This window comes from Micropterus salmoides, unplaced genomic scaffold, assembly GCF_014851395.1.
Source record: "Micropterus salmoides isolate LMB-PRFRI ecotype aquatic unplaced genomic scaffold, ASM1485139v1 Ms_hic_scaffold_1, whole genome shotgun sequence".
Classification (NCBI taxonomy): Eukaryota; Metazoa; Chordata; class Actinopteri; order Centrarchiformes; family Centrarchidae; genus Micropterus; species Micropterus salmoides.
Window position 1 is genome coordinate 27,391,881 of NW_024040040.1, and position 17,567 is coordinate 27,409,447.

Consider the following 17,567-nt stretch of genomic DNA (forward strand, 5'->3'; position numbering starts at 1 on the left):
GAAGTTAAACTAGTAATGGCGACGTCTGTTGGGTACACTGGGTACGGCTATATGTTAAGATACTTACCCAGATGCCCAGTTTGTGTTGACTTATATGGTTGTCTTGGTTATTAATTTTATTTTAGTAAATTACTTACTTTAATACATTTTTTATTAAATTGTCCATATTATCCATTTCTGAGCTTATTGTTTTGTTACTATTTGGTGGCAAAAATAGCACAAAATGTTGTCAGTTTTTGTTAGGAAGTAAAAAAAAATGTTTTTGTTCTTTGTCTTGTCTTGTGTTCATAAAAAATATATTTTCAAGGGGGCCCCAGAGACTAGGGGTCGCTAAGCAACTGTTTATGTTGCTTAATGGGTGGGGCTGGCTCTTAAAATGAGAACAGTTGAAGGCGAGATGGCCATTTGTATCCGTCCACCAAACAGCAGCCATTCCCAGCAGGCAATGGCTGGTGCATCAGCCTCGCTATCATCTGTTATCTCATCTTAACAGACAGATCTGGCAGCAGAACAACAGGGGGAGGGAGGGGGCGGCAGTGTCCCAGCTGACTGGGACAAACACCACCCCCCTCGGAGCAGGACATGGTAGATTCAGCCTCATGGTGAGACATGAGATCCACCGCAGTAAGACAAGGAACCCCAGGCATTGCTGCAGACTTTCTTGGCACTCGCAGAGTAATTAATTGTGAGTGATTCATTTGGGGCTTGCAACAGAGAGCTGGTGTAGAGACCTTTTTAAAAGAGCTGAGGAGGTGGGGTCTACACCATCACGCTGTCGGGATACAATCATACAGGCACAGAAAATATCATAGTGGATGAATCAGCACACACACACACACACACACACACACACAAACATGCCAGCACTGCTCTTTCATAATATGTTTTATTGAAAATTAATTTGGTCCCTTTATTGTGTTTTCCACTTTTTATACGATACATCGAAAGCTGGTTATTAACACTGATATTCTTTGTAAATTTAATCAGTTCTCTCTATGAAGTCGTCATTGCAACCTTTTGATCAGGCGCCATATCAGTAGTATGATAATTATGGTGGAAATACAAGAATTAAATGTCAAAAGTATGAAAGTGGCAGCATTTCAAAGTACAATAATATACAATAAAAAAACAGAACAGGTAACCTTTAGTGTGAAACTAAAGGCAACAATTACCTCCATCTCCTCATTTAATTCTATTGGTTTATACATGAAGGAGAATTTGCATAATTTTGTTTAATGTAAATCTGCCACATTTTAATATGTAGCCACTCACCAGCTTTCTAAGAATTAAAAGAAAATACTGGGGCATGTATTTACAAAATAGCAAGACAAACTATTGGTGTTAATTTCTACAATTATTAATAAAGGTGTTTTATTTTAAGAAAACCTTCAAATTAGTTCTCAAAGATGAAATTTATAGGGTTCGGGGAAGTCACACCCACAAGGCTGCAGCTGGAACTGTCCACTTGTGCTTGCTCAGGTGTGACAGACATGAGTATTTGTTCTTTTATAATGTTTGATTATAACATTATAACAGTAATTTTGTTGATGATGCACTGTATTATGTATATATATATAAAATGTATATATCTTGTGTCTATCTTTTAACATGAACATTGGCACAAACTGTCAAGTGTTTCTTTTAACTGCGAGGTGTCCACACTTGACAAGGACCAGACTTCGGATTTCACTCAGAATAATTTATTTGAATAATTGAACAGGAGTTGAACAGTATAGGTGAAAAACCTTTAAACACAGAAATAAAAAGCATTTTGAATAAACAGGTATTTCCACAGTAAACACAAGTCAAGGTAAATATTTCAAAAACGGTAAGTATATTTAAATTCAATATTATTCTTCACATTTCACCAAACTAATTATGCATTTTAATTAATCTTTAACAAAAAACAATTTTGGCTTACTATTTAAGCATTCATTTACACAAATTAGGTAGAAAACCCACACATTTTAACCATATATATCCATGCATTTGAACATAGTTTCTCCCTCTCTTCAACCATGCAGCGACAACTTTAACACACCCATATTAACACCTAAACAGAAAAGATTTAAACAACGTTCAAGTGAGCTTACCGATAGCCCGTCAAAATCAAAAGTCTCATTCCCCGCAGTGGATGTGTGCTGCTCATTCCGTCGTGTCAGTCCATTTCCACCAGCCAAATGACTGCGTTATATGCCCCCGCTGATTGAAGTGTGTGCGAGCTTCTGATTGCTCAATCTAATTCACCTGGTCGAGGGTGCGCCAGGGCGCGCACGCACGGTCACACGCGGCTGCCGATGCAGAGCGGGGCGGCACGCAGGTGAGACGGCATGCAGGAGGAGGCGGGCACACGGGAGACAGGCGCACCTCTGCCAGATCAGCGCGACACCTCCCACTCGATCTTTACGTGGCGGCGCCCGGAAAGATCGTACTCTCAGGTGGGCTGGTCTCTGACTTGATCCTCCCATGGTATGAGGACCACAAGGCGCCGGACGTCCCGATGCAGTATGGTACTTGATCCAGGATCTGCGGCACCAGGTCTTGAGCTTCTCACAGAGATGCTGGAACTTGGGGAGACTCTCACATGAACATCTCGAACGACACCTCTGAAATCAGGATTTGCGCCGATGACTCTTGCAAGCCTGAACTGCCCTCTCAGTGCATTTTGGTCGCAGAGCCAAACTATGTCTCCAATGGTAACGTTCCTTTCAGCAGTATGCCACTTACTGCGAATGAACAGGTTCGGGCCAGCAAGTTGGCTCCAGGACTTCCAGAAGTTGTTTACTATCGTTTGCACTTCTTTGAGCCTCTTGAATGGGTAGGTGGTGTAGTCGACAGTTTTGAAGTCTCCACTTTGTGTAGCTCGACCAAGCAATAAGTTGTTTGGCGTGATGTACTGGATGCGCTCTTCTCGGCTTTGGACTCTGGCGTCAATGGGTCTCTCATTGGCAAGATTAGCAGCTAGCTGGAGCACTGTCAGGAACTCACTGAAGGTAAGACCTTCTACATTGCCAAGGCTTTGGAGGGCTCTCTTGGTGACTCTGACAGCAGCTTCGGTGGCTCCGTTTCGGTGAGGTGAATCGGCCGGGAGGATTTTCCACATCCAGGTCGTCTCATTTTTGGCAGCATACTCTTCAAGTGACTCTTTGCTCTGTTGATTCAGGTAAGTGTACATCTCTTCTAGGACAGGTCTCGCGCCGACAAAGTTCGTACCAGGATCAGACCAGATTTTACGGGGATGGCCTCGGCCAGCGGTGAATCTCTGGTAGGTAAGCAGGAAGCTCTCTGTTGATAGTGTGTTTGCCAGCTCGACATGAATGGCTCGGCTGGACATACAGCAAAACACGACGCCCCATACTTTCATGGTCACTCTCTTTTTGACATCATCCTTCACATGGTAAGGTCCAAACAGGTCAACGAACGTAAACTCGAATGGTGCAGCAGGACTAGACCTCTCATCAGGTAAGTTTCCCATAATTTGCTTGCAGGTTCTTGCTTTTGCTTTCTTGCAGACGATACACTTGTCAACGACTTTTTGGGCAATGACCCTTCCTCTGATGACCCACGCCTTTATCCTCATCCGCAGCAGGGTTCCCGCCACACCTTCATGTCCCTTACTGTGTGCTTCTCTGGCTAGCAGGGTAGATAACCAGGCTTGGAAAGGTAGGAGGGGAACAGCTCTGCGGTCTTCTTTGAAGGTCTGGATTCTCCCACCACAAACTAGAAGTCCACTTGTTTGGTCTCTGTAGACGACTAATCTGTCTGTTGTGGTGCCTGGGAAGTTGACGCCCTCTTGTGCTGCTAGGCAAAGGTCTCGAAACACGTCCCGTCTCTCTCTGACTGTAAGGATACCCGAGGATGGTACTGCCTCCCACTTTTCTTGGTCTCTGGTTTCGGCACTTAAGAACTTTTTAGCTGCTCTCCAGATCCAAGCCACAGTCCCAATCAGCCTTCTCAGGTTGCTGAAGCGCTTTCTATCGACTAGATGCCGGACTGCTGCTCCTGCTGGTGGTCTTTCATACTCTAGCTGGGCTGGATTTTGTGCCGTTTTCAGGCGACATCTGGAGAGTAGTGCTACGAATGTTTTTTTCTGGATCCTTGTGACTTTGTCTCGAGCTTGGGCTGCGACGTCTCTGGCGGATTTCTTTGGCCACTCATCGTCAGGAAGTTGGAGGAACTTTGGACCCGACTGCCACTCGGAGTCCTCAGTTAGGGCATCTGGACTGGCCCCTCTAGTGATGATATCTGCGATGTTTGCTGGCCCTGGAATCCACCACCAGTCTTGGACGTCGGTACTGCTCTGGATCTCACCAACGCGATTTGCGAAGAAAGTCTGGTAGCCATAACTCTCACGCTGTATTGCACCCAGGACTGTTTGACTGTCGACAAGATGATACCATTTCTTGACCTGGAGTCGGCAGTGTCTCTGGAAGTAGGTCTTGAGGCGGGCTGCGAAGACTGCTCCGCATATCTCAGCTTTTACAGGATCCCCTTTGTGGGAGGGTCGATGTCTCTCAGCTGTTCTAACTGAAAAATCAAAAGTCTCATTCCCCGCAGTGGATGTGTGCTGCTCATTCCGTCGTGTCAGTCCATTTCCACCAGCCAAATGACTGCGTTATATGCCCCCGCTGATTGAAGTGTGTGCGAGCTTCTGATTGCTCAATCTAATTCACCTGGTCGAGGGTGCGCCAGGGCGCGCACGCACGGTCACACGCGGCTGCCGATGCAGAGCGGGGCGGCACGCAGGTGAGACGGCATGCAGGAGGAGGCGGGCACACGGGAGACAGGCGCACCTCTGCCAGATCAGCGCGACACAAACTATCTGTAAAGTTGGCTAACACCCATTTGAATAACGGGAAAGTGAATGAAATGTATGAATGTGAAAGTGTTAATTGAAGCAGCATCGGCAAAGAACAGTCAAGTCAAACTTGTAATAGATTTATATTCACTGTTAGAAGTACATTGTCTGTGATAAAGCCAGACAACTTCTATAAACTTTCCTGTACAGAAGAAACAGAGCATTTACGTAGTAAACATGGAACATCCTTAAGGGCAGCCAGATTCCTCAAGATTCCAAAATGCTAAACCATGCTACACAGCTGATGATGCTTTACCCCGTCCATCAAATAATTGACACAACATTTCAGTTTTAAAAGTTCAACCTCATGGTGGTGATAGAGGAAAAGTAAGGGGATCATCAAAGACAGTAGGCTTCATCCTCTGGGAACCTTAATGTTTAGACAACTCCATCCAACAATTGTTGAGACATTTCAGGCTAGATGAAAATGGTTGACCAACTCACCAGCATTGCCATCACTTGAGCCATGCTGTTAACATTGAAAAATAAAAGTTGTCTGGAGAAAAAATAAGAGAAAGAACTGGAGTTCCTACTAATGTCTATTGGTCATCATCTTATCTGCCATACAAAACACTTATACTCACACAGAAGGAGTGTGAAGTAGTGAACAGTCAGTACATTGGCTTTTAATGGTAAATAAACTTGGTCAAATGAATACAAATAAAGCAAAAGTCTCCCTTCATCTGAACTCACATTAAAACTGTTATATTGTTAACTGCACTCTACAATATTGTAAAACTTCAATTAATTGTCGAGTCCCAAATAGCCGCTTACCCCGTTTACTAGCCTGGTGTGGGAATACATTTTGACAAATAAACGCAGGTCTTTATTAAACGCCTGGTCTGTTTTTTCATAGAAGTTCTTTGAATGTATAAAACCTCTTAAAACCCGCCTGAACACCTGCTTTAGCTGCTTCTAAGCTGCTTAGATCGTTAATACAAATATTAATGTTTAAACGTATGATCAGTATGTCAGTATGGACATGGTACATTGTTAGATCGGTTAGATTCTACACAATACAATCGTTCATTTGATTTAACGGAAACAACAAGCCCCGAAGTCTAATTCATATAGATTTACTGGTGTAAACTGCATGGTACAGGAGATGAAAACTCTGACTCTGTCACCTTTGAAGCGCTGGTTAAATCAGTAATTTTTATACAAGTAATATTCATACTGTTTGAAATATAATAAAAAAATAAACTGTTTCAGTTTTGTGCAAAAAGTTGGGGTTCTAAAAGCTTCAAAACCACACAGCTGTTATTACATTTCAAGCACACAGCCTGTAACTCCTCTCATAGAAACAGTTTGTATTTAACCTCCTTCCACCCCATTCTCCTCTCTGTGTATCTCTGTCCCTCTCTGTCTTCAGGATGAGGGAAATTGGTGGCAATGTTTGCTATAGAAGAAGGATTTGACCTCAGTTATACAGGGTTTGGGAGTGAACAAACAGAATCCAAGAGAAATTGGAATTAATAATGTAGATTCTAATATGTTTACTCAACTCAGATGATGGCTTCAATAAAATATAAGAGTACAGTGCCCCATGAGGGCATATCTGTCTTGTTGCGGACATAAAATACCTCTCCTTTACAGCCAAAGCTGCAAGCTGTGGTTGCTCTTCTGTCAACCCAGAACAAATAGAAGAAGAAAGTAAATCTAGGTACGTACATAGTACGCAACCCCAGGGAAAGAGTAGTTGTATGTATTTGATGGATCAATGCAGCACCTTGCCAGATGCACTGTTGCACCGTAATAAAAGTCAGAGCAGGGTTCAACTCTTTTGCTGGATGACTGTCCTGTGTTTTTTTTTAGGAGCTCCCTGTGTTGGCACCTCTGCTGTGCTGACGACTGTCCTCATTCAAATGAATGAGTGGGTTGTGTTTTTACACACAGTGTAGTAAAGTCAGTCTGAATGTGTCCTAACTGAGCAGAGAGGGCACATTTTTATTGATTTTGTACATTGGATTAAGTCTAAAATGTATTACTTCTTTTCTATTTTGTATATCTACTTTAGACAGAAATCAAAAACATTAGAATGCTCTAATAGCTGACATGGTAAATTCAGTCAGGTCTTCTTCACTACTTTTTTATCTTAGTTCTTGTGTAGTCAGACTTCTGTGTCAGTTCCTTGTCTTGGTTCTTAGGCCCCATCCACACTACTCCATTTTAGTTTACAATCAGAGAATTAAAACGAATACGCTGCGTTTTGGAAGTGGTCATTAAAATGACTGAAAATGCACATTAGGGCCGTTCAGGTACACTGGGCATGCGCGTGCCGTGTTTCTGCTTTGCAAGACCCAATCAGAGAGCCGAGCGTGAGCAGCTGTGTCATCGTTTCTAAAGTCATCAGTTTTAGCCCATCTCCACTAAAACGTTCTCCGGAGTTTTGAAACGCAAAACGGGGTCTGCAGTGTTTCCAAACTTCTCTGTTTGAAGTCTTTTTTTTCGTTGTTTTAGTCTGTATGGGTGGTGCAAACGTAGCAAAAGGTCTCCGTTTTAATTCTAAAACGCAGTAGTGTGGATGGGGCCTTAGGTGTGTTTACTAGTTTCTTCCCATTTAAAGTTACATGTGTTCTGTTTTACTCATCCAAGGACCCATTTCAGAAAGCAGGATTAGTGAAAATTCTGAGTATGTTGGGTCTGAGATGAGGGAAACTGAGATCAGATAAACCCTAGTCAGTATCTGACTTCTCCCCTCCTGTGGAGCCTGAAGCGGCTGTCTAAAATTTCCTCATTCACACTGTTGATATCAAAGCACAGATATGAACGCATTTACGTCTTTGGAAACATTGAAATCCCGGTTAGATAGGCTATTAGTTTTTTACCCAAACTTAGTCTTGAACATGACCGCTTTTATGATCAATCTGTCATTAATGGCTACACTGTCCTTTATAACAGTGACTCTGTGGACATTATGGCAGCTGTCAGGTTGGCAACTGTTGCACTACTTACTGTGGGCTACATTACTGTAGCCTACTCACAAAAACTAATCTGTATAAAACTGGTCAATGAACAGTAATCTTTCATATTGTAGTTGCACTGACTGGAAAATTCCTATCGTAGGATCATGTTGGATAGGATGTGAACATTTCCGGGTGAGGATGATTGTGGTGCAGCTTATACAAATAAATGTAGTTTAAAAGAGTTTTTCATTATAAACTGCTGATAGTCTGAATGTTTTTTGACATAATGATGAGCAAGTAAGATTTTATTAATGTAAAATAGACGTCTAGAACTTCAGCTTGAACCTACATGCATTTTCCATTGCAAAAAAAATTAATTTATAGGCTAACCTACTGGGTCGGACTGTGACTTACAAGTCCATGAGTAGCTGTGTCTGATCTGTTTGATTAATATTTTCATCTTCAGTTATTGCCACCAGCATTTTGTTCCGTCAGGTTACAGCTGAATAATATAGCCTATTTAAAATTTATGTAATGGGCTTTTGGAGAATTCCACCACTTTATCATATATTAGGGAAATTAGGCAAATATCGATAAATGTGATTCATTCAATTCGATTCATTCGATTAATTTATTACAAAACTACAAACAAGTTACAAAACTTAACGTAACGTAATTAATTCAACTAATTTTTTAATTGCTTGACAGGCCTATTTATTATATGTCTATTATTATTATTAACAAGGTCAAACTTCAGTAAAATCTGATTAACTATCAGTGCATAAATTAAAAATAAATGACATGTGCATTAACAAACACTGATGGCACACTGGATATTGTATATTGGCACTCATCACAGAAAAGGTTGCCAGCCCCTGGCCTAAATCAAAATGCGTAGTCCATAATAATGCATTGATTTGATGTGTTCTTATGGCGTCTATGAAAATATTAGCCAAATCAGCTCGGCTGTGTGTCGGCGTTTCCACATTAAACAACTCGTGCACTGAATAAGTGGTCGTTCGCCTCACTTTAAAGAACTTCTCGTTACCTCAAAAATTAGATTAATTCATTTAACACTCTCAAAAATGTTCCAAACATCGTTCAAATTAACTTCACAAAGCAATAAAATGAAAAATCCATTCATGCCATAAAATGTACTCAAATAGGTGGTCGAAAGACTGAATCTCAACATTCATGCTACTGAAAACTCACCTCATTACCTGCGCCCACGTCGCTAAAGGTGGGGCGGAACATGACCAGTCTATGTGATAGCCTATAAAATAGTTACTAACCTAAAATAAATAGCCCACGTTCATATTAAAATTAATTTCAATAGCCAAACTGGTCATATTCAGCCTCACATAAGAAAAATGAAACCCGCTTATTTTAACAGCTGCAACAGGCAATGTGAAATGGGGAGCAAATAATAAATATAAAACACATTTCAAAGCAGTATGTAGGTTTACTGTAAAAATCTACAATAGTAGCTTACAAGGGTTTCAATCAGTCGGATGATATCGCTATACAAAAGTTTCTCCACATCACCGCAGCAAACATAAAGCAGCCTATAAAAAAAGTCTGTGGGATCTCTTACAGATGGTGATGTCATTTTCCAAGAGAGCTGATTGGTCAGTAGGTGGTGTTTTCATAGAGTTAATCTCTTTTCTGGAACATAACCTGCTCCGGAGCAGGTTAGCCTTCAGCATAAGTTACCATGGAGATCTACCCCGGTAAGAAATTAACCACTGTTGTGGTACTGAAAACCCAGTGTTAGGCCCGATGGTACCTGGATAAGCTCAAATCCAGGCCCCTGATCCCTGTCTCCTGTTGTGGTTCCGCGACGCTCGTTTGCCCAGGTTTAAATGTTTGCTTGTTCCCTCAGTCTGTGTCCGGTCATTGTGGCTTGTTGCTCTGTCTCCCATGTTGCGTGTGTTTGTTCTGCCTCTAACTTTGCCTGTTCGTTCCTGCCGCTTGTTCTTGTGGATTTTCTGTTGGATCACTTTGTTTCATTTGGACTCTATATAATTTTGGATTCTCTGGACTCAGTCACTCCTTGCAAGTATGCTCGCTTTAAGTTTTGTTAATTAAACCTTTGGACTTTATCAGCCTGTTTCCGTGTTGTGCGTTTGGGTCCTCCAACCTATCACCCACACACCCACCGTGACGTCATTACAATATGCTCTGCCCTTTTTATGCTTGCCAGTGGTAAAAGCAAAGGCAAAGAAGAGGAGTGCATGCTAATATGGTAATGATACATGACATAACATGGCTAACAATGCTTTTAGGCCCATATAATATTCTCAAGCTTTGTTTAAGGGCAGTTACCATCAGTGTTGTTTTTATTCTGCACCCTGATTTGTTTTTGAAAGAGGTGATAAATGAGGACTGTAATGCCATCACAAGTTACTAAACTACCTTTCTGACCTAAAAAGCCACCAATATTACAGGTGGCTTTAAAGTCATATCAAATATTGTAAAGAAAAATGGATAAAATGAATAATCCAATAGATCTGTCTGCCTTGAATGTTCCTATACTGTTCCTAAAAATAAAAACGAAATCCTCAACTTTGCTTACATTCTTAAAGTCAGGAGGTATTAGTTCTTCTCTGTAAATTAAAGAACTTCTTTCTGTTTGTGTGTGTTCATGTCAGTTGCTAATAAGTGTACTAACACCCTTACCAGTGCATTTCCAACACCCACATGTGTCACTACTTTGTGAGTAATGGACTTTACTGAGCAACTACAAAGCAAAGCATTTAGCTTTAGGCTTTGTTTGTTGCCAGTGCAAACTTGTTGTTGGCTTCAGATTGTTAACGTATGGGGGAAGCTGCAGTCAGCTACTTTCCCATCCAGTGTGTGGTAGAAGTTAAGGAAGTGCTGTATCAACGTGGGCAGACAGCTTTCCAATAAGCAGCCAAGCCTGAAATGTTGCCACACTGTGGCTTGATGATCCCTGAGAAACTGAGGGGGAAGAAGAAGACAAGGTGGTTAAATGGTGGGTGGGAGGGTGGGGATAATCATGCTTTGTTTGTGACCTGTTTGTATTTTTAATTTTTACAGCCTTCACCTCCTCTCTTTCAATCTTACCTTTGTTGCTTATTTGTCTCGCCCCTTTCTGTCTCCCTCTGTGGGCACCTCTCCCTCCTCCTCCTCCTCCTCCTCCCCAGACTCCTTCGATCCCTTTAGCTCCGACAGGAAATGGAGAATTTGTTAAAAGGTGGCAGTAGATCAAAGTCTTGTAGCATCCGGCAACCTGCCAAGAAGAAGGGAATACTTACTGTTGGCAGACTACATGGAAGGAGTGTTAGAGGAAGGAAGAAAAATGAGAAAGCAGTATGAGACAGAGCCTCACAAGAAAGAGAAACAGTGAGAAAGAAGTGGATGACTGGACAGTTAGATGGCACATTAGCCATCCCAACACACCTTTTCAGCAGTCGTAAAATTCAGACTGAATGGCAATTTTGTTTCTTAGCACTGACATCTTGGTCATTTTCTGTGTGTCTGTTTTTGGAGTAGGTACCATTAAAAATCGCTAGCGATAATTTTCTAGTAAAACTGAAAAGATCAGTTCCAATTTACAGCATAATATTGGTCACAATTACATTACAACACAGAGAGATGTCATTGTAGCGCACAGTTGTGGTTGATAAATAAAGGCAGGTCACTCTAATTAATGACTCTGACTAACTGCTGATTGGATGTGTAAATCTTTCCAAAGGTCACGTCTTACCTGTTTAGTCCATGGCCTTTAACTGCCCTTGTAGTCAATCATAGTTACATCAGTACCATTATACAGATCTGTTATAATGACAGTGGCTGTAATTATAAGATGTTGAAGCCATGTGGAAACATTAGAAACAAAGAAGTGTAACACAACTCCAATACAGCATTTTAGAGAAAGAAAACAGCCTTTGTAAAGTAATTGGCACAAAGTAAATTATAAAACCATACAATCTACAATCTGTTGAAATTGTTTTAAACAGAGATATTTTTTGCAACATATTTTTGACAATAGGTGTTATGAATGAGGTCTAATAATAAAATGATTTTGGTCATCAGGGTGTGTAATAGCAATGCCACAGATGTCAGCACTGAGAGGTAGCGATGTTGCTGAAAACCATTGGTGTTTGATGTGAAAAATGTAATTCTCCAAAACAATTGCTTCTGACACCATTTGAAAGCATTTTGATGTCATTGTGGTATGTCAGAACTAAAAGTAGCTGTGTAGAAGCCTTTCATATTTTGCCCACGACATTAATTTAGCTGCACTGTGCCAGCCGCCTTGCTGTGCATGTTTGAAATACCAACAGTACTGTACTGTCTTTTATGTTCACAGAAAGGAAGGCATATCTTTTTTTGTCCTTACCAAGGATTCCATACTTTCATAGTCCGCTCCTGCCTTGTCTTCTCACTGTTTCACTGAATGTGGATATGTCAAGCCATTTGCCATTATATAAAAAAGATGATGGAATCTAAAATTGTCAAATATTTTTGCTATAAAAGTTTTAAATTGTAGATAGATTTTTCAAAAATCGGTTGTAGCAAATGTTTTGTGATTGTATAGGCTAAAGAAATAGGGTGGTCATATAAACCACTTAATGGAATAGAAAAAACTTAATATATTTTTCTAAAAAAAAGAAAGAACCACCCCTGCGTTTCCTGGATGAATAATAATAATAATATAATAATCCTTATTTGTAGAGCACTTTTCAAAAACAAGTTACAAAGTGCTTTAACAAGTGTAAAGAATAATACAAATAATGGTTAATAACCATGTAACTGCAGCGTCCTTGGTTTGAGTCAGGCCAGAAACCATTTACTAACTAACCTGCTAACCTATCGTCAGAGACAGCCTTTCGACCAATGCGTTCCATGTCTTCTGTTCTCCACATGGACTGTTAACTTGCATGCAACCACTTGAGCCCACTCAAATGTGATTAGTCAATACATGGAATACCAATAAGGCCACAAACAGAAACCAAACGCTTCCGATACCAAAATCATATAATAATTATTAGTGAACTTTTATCATGTGAGTCATTAAACTCCGTTTCACAGGAATCCTCCAGAAAGTCACACTTAGCTGTGAAGTCAGCACATGAACTTAGTCGCAGCTACATTTGGTCAGTGACCTGTGACCTGTGACCTATGATATCACCTCATTAATAAAAATAGCTATGCAACATTGTTCTCTCTCTTCCTCTTCGCCTCATCCCCTTCTGGATGTGACACCCACCGTGGCCTGCTTAGACACACAAGCAGAACTCTGATTTTACAGCCGCGACACTTAAGAAGCCTGCAACAAGCTAAGTTAGCCAGCGGTTAACTTTAAGGAGAATATATATTTCCAAACTCTTCTAAACAGAAATCCAAATCCTTCAACTAGTTAACAATGCTAATTTATTTTTTGATAGTTATATTATTATAGTTATATTAAATGAGACTGAATTAGGAAATTAGCTTTTCTCTTGTTTAAGAGTGGTGCCCCTGGAGAATTTAACTTTATATTGTATATTCTATTATTAATTATTAAATATTATTACTGTTTACAGAAGCCCAAAGAGGCCATAGATACAATTTTTTTTTTTACTCCGTTTTAATTTTCTCATGATCTCAAGATAACAAACCATATATTAAAACAGGGGTAGGCAGGTGCGTTTCTTTAGGATAATTTCCCAACAAATTTAAAGTGGCACTGGTTAGATCCGTTGGTAGAGTGCAGGATTTGTAGTCCATGGATCGCATGTTTGACTTCTGCTCTTTTTTTTCTCCTTTTGTGTGTGTTTTATCATCCTCCTAACAACAAAGTTGTTAAGAAGAGATTCAGGGGAATCCAATCTCACATTTCCAGACGGCTGTTTAAAAGGTTCTGAAACAGCCGTCAGGAAATGTGTAATGTTAAATGAATTAGAAGTGGACGAATTTCCTCTGCCTGGGAATGATGGGGAAATGAAATGTCCAAAGTTTGATGAATGTGAACAAATCGCTGGGATGCGCATAGTCCAGCACGTGCTTTATTGTGAGCATGTGAGTCTCTTCATTAGACCTTCGTTGAAGAGGATTATGAAAAAAAAGGGGATCAAACACACAACCCTACAACCACATGTCCTGTGCGCTACCCACTGAGCTAACCAGTGACATTGAAGTCCATATTGAAATTATAATTAAACTCCTGTGTTAGACTCCTGTTTTGTTACCTCGAGATCACAAGAAAATAATCAGAATCAGAATCAGAAGGAGCTTTATAGCCAAGTAGTCTTTTACACGTACGAGGAATTTCTACACATAGACAAACACACAGTTGACATAAATAAATGAAGAACTATATAAATGTGGAATAAACAGGTGCAAGTTATAAAAGAATAATAAAAGAATAAAAGAATAGAGAATAATACAACCATTTGCAGAGAAAGACAATGTGGCAGATATTTACATGTTCATTACTCTTGGTTTGTGTTGTGCAGATGTATTGCAGCAGGAGATGAATATTGTATTTATAAAAATATATAAATTATATAGAAGAATAACAATTAACTATTAACAACAATACGTGTAATAATGCCAGGTTCGTGCAATGATGTATAATGAAAAAATATTTATATGTGCAGAGACATTTGTATTATTTGAAAGGGGGAGTGTCAGTAGGGGAGGCTAGTTGCGGACGGGAAGAAACTGTTTTTATGGCGAGAGGTTTTGGTCGTGATGGACCGCAGCCTCCTGCCAGAGGGGGGAATCTGAAACAGTTTGTGACCAGGATGGGAGGGGTCAGCTGCAATCTTTCCTGCTCACCTCAGAGTCCTGGAGTGATGGAATATTGCAGCCAATCACCTTCTCTGCAGAGCGAATGATGCGCTGCAGCCTACCCTTGTCCCTGGCAGTGGCAGCAGCGTACCAGATGGTGATGGAGGAGGTGAGGATGGACTCAATGATGGCGGTGTAGAAGTGCACCATCATTGTCTTTGGCAGGCTGAACTTCTTCAGCTGCCGCAGGAAGTACATCCTCTGCTGGGCCTTCTTAGTGAGGGAGGTGATGTTCAGCTCCCACTTGAGGTCCCTGGAGATGATGGTGCCCAGGAAGCTGAAGGAGTCCACAGTGGCGACAGGGGAGAGTGGGACAGGGGTCTTTCTGAAATTTAATGAGTGTGGTGTCATCCGCAAACTTCAGGAGCTTGACAGACTGGTAACTGGAGGTGGTTGGTGTGCAGGGAGAAGAGCAGGGGGGAAAGAACGCAGCCTTGAGGGGAACCGGTGCTGATGGTCCTGGAATCAGAGACATGTTTTCCCATCTCTGTAGGCAAACTGCAGGGGGCCAACAGATCTGTAGATGATGCAGTAAATATGGCCCTTTACTATATCCTCCAGCACCTGAAGCTACGCCAGGATCCTGTTTGTGCAGGACAAGCTCTCAGCTGAACGTGCCTGAATCCACCTGCAGGTGGATCACTGACTTCCTGACAGACAGCACGTGAAGATGTTATTCCTAAGGTAAGTTACGTAACATCACTAAAAGGAATTAATTTTGAGGGTTTTTTTCACATAAACACTGGTCTCCTTGGTGAAAGTCGATTTTTTGTCCCCCTTGTCCACCACACTGAAAATAGCATACAAATAGCTGTAAATCTTGTTTTTTTTAGATTAGAGGCTGCATTCTTGTAAGCCGATATCACCGTATGTGGCAAACAAAGTTACATTGCATTTGCACGGTGTCTCCTATTTTTTTTTAAGAATTCTTTCAGGTGTGGTCATAGATCCCCGTACTTTGTCATTTTTTTTCATTGTTTTCAATTTTGTTGATGAAAGATTTGGATATTATTATTGTAGGCCTACTCAGAAGCGATTTATGATTTAAAAAGTTGAAGAGTAGATTACATAGTGTAATAAAACTTCAGTAAGAGTAAAATTAAAAATTTTACTCAAGGTCATCTAGCCTTCTAAATGGCCCTTCAAAGGGAGCATTCATATGCAGACTCAAATGTTCTAATCTATTGCAATATTTTAGGCAATTCAGAACAATTGCTATTCACGATTTCAATTGCACATGTGAGTGATAGTAACGTTACAGTTATTTCCATGTCCTGTATATGAAGTATATGTATAAATAAAATAAATAAATAATAAATTAAGCTGTCTGTTCGGCAAATTTGGTCAGATTTGTCACTATAATAGTTGATAATGGTTTCAAGCAACAAGCATTAATATAAAATGTACAGTACTCTAATGTTAAAATCATGTTGTAACATTCCAAGGACTCCTGGACAAACCAGGCAACTAAGAAAACGGGGAACCGTTTTCAAAGAATCAATTGATAATTATCTTAACCATGACGTAACGCATCACTCTTTGTTATCCTTTACAGAACACATTTTATGTAAAATTAAAATAAACCGGGCAGCACGGTGATGCAGGGTCACCTCACAGCAAGAAGGTCGTAGGTTCAAACCCCAGTTCCTCCAGCCTTTCTGTGTGGAGTTTGCATGTTCTCCCCGTGTCCGCGTGGGTTCTCTCCCGGTGCTCCGGCTTCCTCCCACCGTCCAAAGACATGCGGACTAGGTTAATTGGTGACCCTACATGTGTGAGTGTGAGTGTGAACGTGATTGGTTGTTTGTCTTATGTGTGGCCCTGCAATGGACTGGAGACCTGTCCAGGGTGTACACCGCCTTGCGCCCGATGCCAGCCTTTATTGATGCCATGACATAGTCAATGCCTGAGTGATAACAGCTTGTTGTAAATTGTACATGCTAACATTATTGTGGACTGTTTGCGCGACAGCTAGCATACTATTTTCTCCATGGTCGTGTGTAAATGGTAACCCTAGACTTGCAAACTCTCACACATGCTGTGTTGATTCAGTAGGGATGACTGCAGATATACCATGAGCCACTTCAAAATACTGTTGTACATCGAGAATACCAATACCACATTTGTTGTTTTAAAGAGTGACAAATTGTTTGACAAAGCCTTTAGGAAGTCAGGTGATGTGACGTGATGTAATATAATTAGTATTAGGATAGGAAGTCCACATAGCAAGGTTGTGGTGGATTAATGAGTCAAATACAGGACTTTCACCCAAGAGACTGGGCTTTTGTGCCAAAAGTCAAAATTTATGTTTTATTGTTAGACTTATTATTTTCATGATTTGGGTTAAGATAAGGGTAAATATATCATGCACACACACACACTTGCATCACATGTTTGTTGATTGTTATATTCTTTTTGTGCTTAGAGTAGATTTCCACACTCCATACAGAATGGGAAACTTGACATGTAGTAAAATGAAACACTGATCAAACAGCTCCCTATTGGCCATCACTCACTTACCTTTCATCTAATGTTTATAAAACCAGAAGGTCAGAAGGACAGCACATCCTTTAAAAAGCTTGACCAGTGAGTGACATCAAGGTCCTATTATTTCTTCCCACTGCTGTTTTAAGTGAGATGAGCAGAGAGGAGGGGCCATTGCTATTCAGGGTCCACCTTCACTGGTTTTTGATGTGATATCAAGTCATTTAATTTACAGCAGCCTGTGCCTGTGCAGCTGAACCACTCAGGAAAAACAAAAGTGGAGATCTGAAAAGTCCTTTAATAAAGTCATGAGAAAGTCTGAGGCTACCAAATTAGATCTGTAAGGTTGGATGGAGACAGACAGAATGAGGGACAGGGGAAGAGAGAGACAGGGAGGGATTTGACTTTGCACAATTGAACTGGAGACAAATGCTAGCCAGCAATTAGGAACCATCACAACTAATGCGGGCGATTCCTCATGTTCTGCTCTTAGTTTAATAGTTTAATTGCCAGTTAGAAGC